We start from the raw sequence: 6325 nt of genomic DNA, 5'->3' as shown, positions 1-6325 counted from the left end.
TCAACCCAACTATTCACTGGCTCCCCACAGCAGACACTAGTGAATGTACTGTATTAGTTGAATATTTGACTAGTCTATGCAACCCTAGGGCAGAATTAAGAAGGCAAAACCTAAGAAAAACAAACAGAGAAATCAACTCTGAGAAATTCACACTGGAATGGCAAAACTTCACAGAGATACCGAAGGTGGTGAATGAACTGGTGTAAATACAAGAAAGTCAATGAGGCTTATCAGGAAACAGGTGAGTTCAACTGGCAGCGAGCCAATGCTGGTGTGGATATGTGGTGACCATGAAAGGACAGTATATAAACTGCAGTCAAATAAGACACTATGCAGCTCTGCAGAAAATGACATATCCCAAGATCATTGAACAATTGATGGCCCTCTAGCATGATCCAGTCAATATAGCAAGTTTGACAGCGTCTGCAAGATCAAAACAGACATGATATATGGTGGCGATTTTACACTGTAAGTTCACTGCATCACACGCACTGAGGCCATTTATCTTCAGCAATCAACATCTCTGCCCATAAGCCTCATGTCCAGACTTAGCTGTATGCGTATGGGTAGTGTGCTATTGGCTGTCCAGTCTATTCCATCTTGTTCCAGATTCAGTGTGTCCTGGATTGATTAAAGAAAGTCCGCTGTGTACTCAAAGTGGGTAAACAAGCAGTTGAAAGCAAATGTGTTTAATACATCTGACCATGTGTGCTGCAGAATGATGGGTTTATCGTTCCCTGTCTAGAACACTGCGAGGAAATAAAAGGCATGGCTGGGAGCAACTGTAAAATTTGGCAATCTCTACTTTCAATCTATTTTCAAGAAGATTATTACTGCTCACTGACCTTCCCCACAGACACTTTAGTAGCCCAGAGCAAGTGAGCTCTACTTTAAGAGCTTAGGCATTTGCAGATACTATACAGTAAATCACTGGTGTGTGTGTTTGGTGTTGGTGGTTGGGGGGGGAGGGGGGGGGGGGGTTGCAGTAGGCTGCAGAGTCAATGAGAAAAATTCACCACAATTTCTTTCCATAGAGGAAGAATAAAGTAGAACTAAATGTATAATTATATTATATACTGTACTATATATATATATATATATATATATATATATATATATATATATATATATATATATATATATATATATTTTCACACTATACAGCCTTTCTTTGCATGCACCTAAAACTTTTGCACTGTACTTTTTATCTACAGTATACAGTACTGTGTAGAAGTTTTAGACACATGCAAAGAAATGCTGTAGAGCAAAGATGCCTTCAATATAATGAAATGAAATGTTTAAATACCGTAACGCGCAGTAAACAGTAGTAAATGAAACAAAGTCAAAATTTGTTGTGACACAAAATAAAAATAAAAATACTAGTTAAATTAGTGTAGTTTTATAATGAAATGAGCTGTAAGTTTTATTGAAGATCTTGCAGAACCAGGCACGGTTCTTCTGGAGACTTTGACTGTCTCACTTGCTTCTTATTTTTGCAGCACAATCCAACAGAATTCATTATATTTTTTGTCTGAAAAGTGTCTCTTACGTAATACGCTGCTTTCTTTACTGACATACAAACATTTTTCTGTATGTTTGGAAATCTAATATGTTTTTTGTCCTGACTCGATAATGAAGAAGTCATAACATAAAAAGCTATAACAAAGTTTGTGCTAAAAAAAATAGGATACCTAAAAGTTTTACACAGTACTGTGTGTGCATGTGTATGTATGTATGTATGTATATATATATATATATATATATATATATATATATATATATATATATACACACACACACACACACACACACACACACACACACACACACACACACACATATCAGCCTACTATGCATGTCTTTGGACTGGGGGAGGAAACCAGAGTACCCGGAGGAGACCCCAACCCTGGAGGTGTGAAGCAAACATGCTAACCACTAAGCCACTGTACACCCTCTGTGTGTGTGTGTGTGTGTGTGTGTGCGCGTGTGTGTGTGTGCGTGCGTGTTTGTAAAACGTTCAATAAATCAAACAACTGAAACATCTACAGTTAGTTTTAGACAAACCAATAGACCTAGTGCTACAAAATGTAAAACATAAAATCAATAACATGATAAGAAAATGATAACAAAATAAAGTGAAGCAATAACTAAAACACAACTATATTTAAAAGTACTAAATGACACAGGTGAGCTGAGTGTTTCCGTGTTTTGCAGATTGCTTCACGACTGACCAATAACTAAAAACAGATTTTCCAACATCAGTGCATGCTCAGGGGGCCTCAAGCATTATCCAGTCAATAAAGCGAGTTTGATAGAGTCCATTCCTCAAGGTCAGAATAGATGTATGTGATATATACACTGACGAAAGGGTAATCGGGCCCTTAAACTGTAAGTTGCATCACACGCACTGAGGCGATTCAACTTTAGCACTCAACACATAATGTGTACTCTAACCATCACCAGCAATAAATCTGAGGGCAGACAGAGGCAGGGAGGTTCCTTCTACTGTGCAGAGGGGAAGCAAGTAAAGGGCACTTATTAAAGCACACAAATGCACAATTTACAGTGCTTAATGTACAAAGTCTGAGGAACAATACAGGACATGATCTGCATAGACGTAGAGATTAAAACAATACAATTAATATGAATTGTGAACAGAACTGGACCCAGAATCCCAGAATGATCAAACAATTAGATTTAGTGTTAGTGATAGAGTGATAGAGGTCATTATCATGAATTATGAATATAGTAGAGATATTACGTATACTCATCATACTGATGTGTTTTTTTGTTTTTTTTTTAAAGGACTGATCATCTGTATTAAAAGCTTTGGACAAAAGAGGAGCACAATGTTTCTGCCGCAGTACAATACAAACCAGACAGATGAGTGCTGAAAGAAGTATAATTCACTAAATATTCTAGGGTTTTGCTGAAGAGTGATGATTTTGAGATAATGTAAGTATATAATTATTAAGATTAGATGCTTTATATCCTGAAAATTACACTAATAGGAATCTATGTATTACTGAAATTTATTTAAGTACAGGGAAGTGTAAAGACATTCACACATTTATGCAAATATATTGCAAACACACTTTTGTATATAAACAAACGAATATCATCTTTTTGCCAAAACGTGATGTATCTATTTAAAAAAAAAAAAAAAAAAAAAAACAGAATCCCATGGGATTGAAAATAACTATTGAGATATCTTTTAACAATGAACGCTGACATTAAACTAAATAATGAATAGTCATTTTTAGGATTTAGGATCATTTAAAGCATCTTGACATAATACATGGAAAAATAATATGATGTGAAGCCATTTTAAATAGATAAAGATATTAGGCATGGAGATTTAATTCTGCTGGGATATACAGTGTCAACCTTAAAAAAAAAACAGATCACACGTTTTGTGAAGAAACTCGGCTTTTAATTCTCTAAATAAGTTTAAGTACAATCTGGTGTTGGTTGGTGCTGTATTTTCATTAATCCTGTGAGAGGTCAGTGGTTGTGTGGTTGCACAGTTACAATGGCATTTAATTGCAATGGCTTCACCAATCCCAAACATATAAGATAAGGGTTATGTATTGCTGTTAGCTCCTGAAAGCAAAATTCTCTTTTAATTCTCTTTGCTTATAATGCAAGCAGCCATAATTATTACATATTCTGTATGTATTGATGCATAAGCGTTCAGTTACATTTGGCAACTTGGCATAAGTATTGTTCATATCATCAATAAGTAAAATGAAGCCCACAATGATCAATATGAATGAACACGTTAATGAACATTTTGTTGTCTTTAACTGGCAAAATTCAGAACTGAGGCTGAAAAGTTTCAATAGAGCTACTTTTAGACGAGTTCAGTAAGTTTCAACATATACACTGATCAGCCATAACATAAAAACCACTGACAGGTGTCGTGAATAACATTGATTACATTGTTACAATGGCACCTGTCAAGAGGTGGAACATATTAGGCAGCAAGTGAACAGTAAGTTCTCGATGTTGATGTGTTGGAAGCAGGAAAAATGGGCAAGCGTAAGGATCTGAGTGACTTTGGCAAGGGCCAAAATGTGCTGGCTAGATGACTGGTCAGAGCATCTCCAAAACGACAGGGCTTCTGAGATGTTGTCGGTATGCAGTGGTTAGTAGGACACTGGACCAAAAGTGGTCCAAGGAAGGACAACTGGTGAACCTGGGGACGAGATGAGATCAGGATGCATTATGGGAAGAAATAAAGCTAGCAGAGGTAGTGTGATGCTCTGGGCAATGTTCTGCTGGGAAACCTTGGGTTCTGACATTCATGTGGATGTTACTTTGACATGTACCATCTACCTAAACACTGTTGCAGAACAAGTACACCCCCTCATGGCAACGGTATTCATTAATAGCAGTGGCCTCTTTCAGCAGGATAATGCACCGTGCTACACTGCAAAAAAGTTCAGGAATGGTTTGAGGAACATGACAAAGTGTTCAAGGTGTTGACTCGGCCTCCAAATTCCCCGGATCTCAATCTAATCAAGCATCTGTGGGATGTCCTGGACAAACAAGTCCGGTCCATGGAGACCCCACCTCACAACTTTCAGAATTTAAAGTATTTGCTGCTAACGTTTTGGTGCCAGATACCACAGCACACCTTCAGAGGTCTTGTGAAGTCCATGCCTCAGTGGGTCAGAGCTGTTTTGGTGGCACAAAACTGACCTACACAATATTAAGCAGGTGCTTTACATTTAGCTTTAGTTTCTTATGGAACATCTGCTCATAAGCGGTCTCGGCAGACATATGGAGGTGACTATATATAAAAGCCTGTCTCTTAATAGGTACTTTATATTGATTGTATGTTTATATGTGACATGTATGTCACTTTGCATTAAGATGCTAACCTGATGCTAACCTGTGTCAATGGTATTGCACTGTGGTTAATGTACTTTTCTCTTTATGACTTATATAATACACCATTAATAACCTGTATCTAAATAATAAATGATCAACAAAGCCTAATATTTATGATATTAGTGAGTGAAGCCAGATTTGTGTAATGATTCCTTCTGAAGGCTGAGAAAACACATCTGTGCAGGCTCTGCTGGGGATGAGGATAATACTGAGCATTATAAAAGAAAGATAAGGAAGGAGTGTAGTCCTGTATCTGAATAGGAAGCTATCAGAACCTGAAAAACTCTTATACAAGGCACCTCAGAGGACTGATGATTGTCAGAAAATGCATTTCGTGTCAATTTGTTATCACTACCATTTATCAAAAGTGCAGAATCAGATGAATTTTGACTTATATAGATGACGACACCTTTTCTCTTTTTTTTGCTGTCTTTCTTTCTTTCATTCATAAGTGGTTATAAACGACTGCTTTTGAGTGGTTGTTACATGTAAGTGATTTTTCATATAACTCATGATGGCAGCAGAATGAATTCAGATGTTTACAGGAACATTGTGTCTGTCCAGTTGCAGAGAAGTGCATCCAAATTAATTCAGGAGGATCTTCATCATGCAGCAAGACAATGATCCAAAACACATTGCCAACTCAACAAAGGACTTTATCAGGGAGGAAAAGTGGAAGGTTTTAGAACCAAACCTTAACCCTGATTCATTCAGGAGGTGAAATGCATGCTCAGTTGGGTTAAGGTCTGGTGACTGGGAAAACTTCAACCTTCCTCCCAGTAAAATATGCATCACAAAAGAAGAAACCAACAATTTGGTGATGCCAATGAATCGCAAGCTTGATGCAGTTATTGTAAACAAGGGACTTGTTACTTAAAGAATTTTCGGTTCCTATACTTTTTCTTGCCTAATGATTTATACAAGTCTGATACAAAAGGTTTGATGTTTCATGTCGTTTAACACATCTACAGTAGTTGTAAATACCCGGAAATAAAAGCTGAAATCCTAAACTCTTGTCTCATGTCCATGTTTTGATCTCAACCCCAATTGTCCTTGGTGTATAGCACAAACAAATGAATTGGCCTTGCTGTTACAATAGTTTTGGAGAAGACTGTAGCTTCTGAGGGTCTGAAATATTAATGCTATGCGCATAACAGAAACTGGTCTCAGATTAAAGTGGCATTTTATAAACACTTTCATTGTTATTTATTGCATAATGTACAGCCAGAGTGGAAACAGACAGAAAAAAAAAGATAACAATATGCTGAGCAAATGGAAACTTCTATGCTTGACATATTCCCTGTAACTATCACAAACTATTTCTAACATGGAAACAGAGCTGTATAATTATGCATCTGACCCCACACTTCACAACAGAAAGCTCTTGTCATAGCTGTATGTTTGCATCATACTCGCCTCACAAGTTGTG

The sequence above is a fragment of the Ictalurus punctatus genome, chromosome 11, assembly GCF_001660625.3.
Source record: "Ictalurus punctatus breed USDA103 chromosome 11, Coco_2.0, whole genome shotgun sequence".
NCBI classification, from domain to species: Eukaryota; Metazoa; Chordata; class Actinopteri; order Siluriformes; family Ictaluridae; genus Ictalurus; species Ictalurus punctatus.
The sequence above is the reverse complement of the archived record's forward strand: the minus strand, read 5'-3'. Positions refer to the sequence as shown.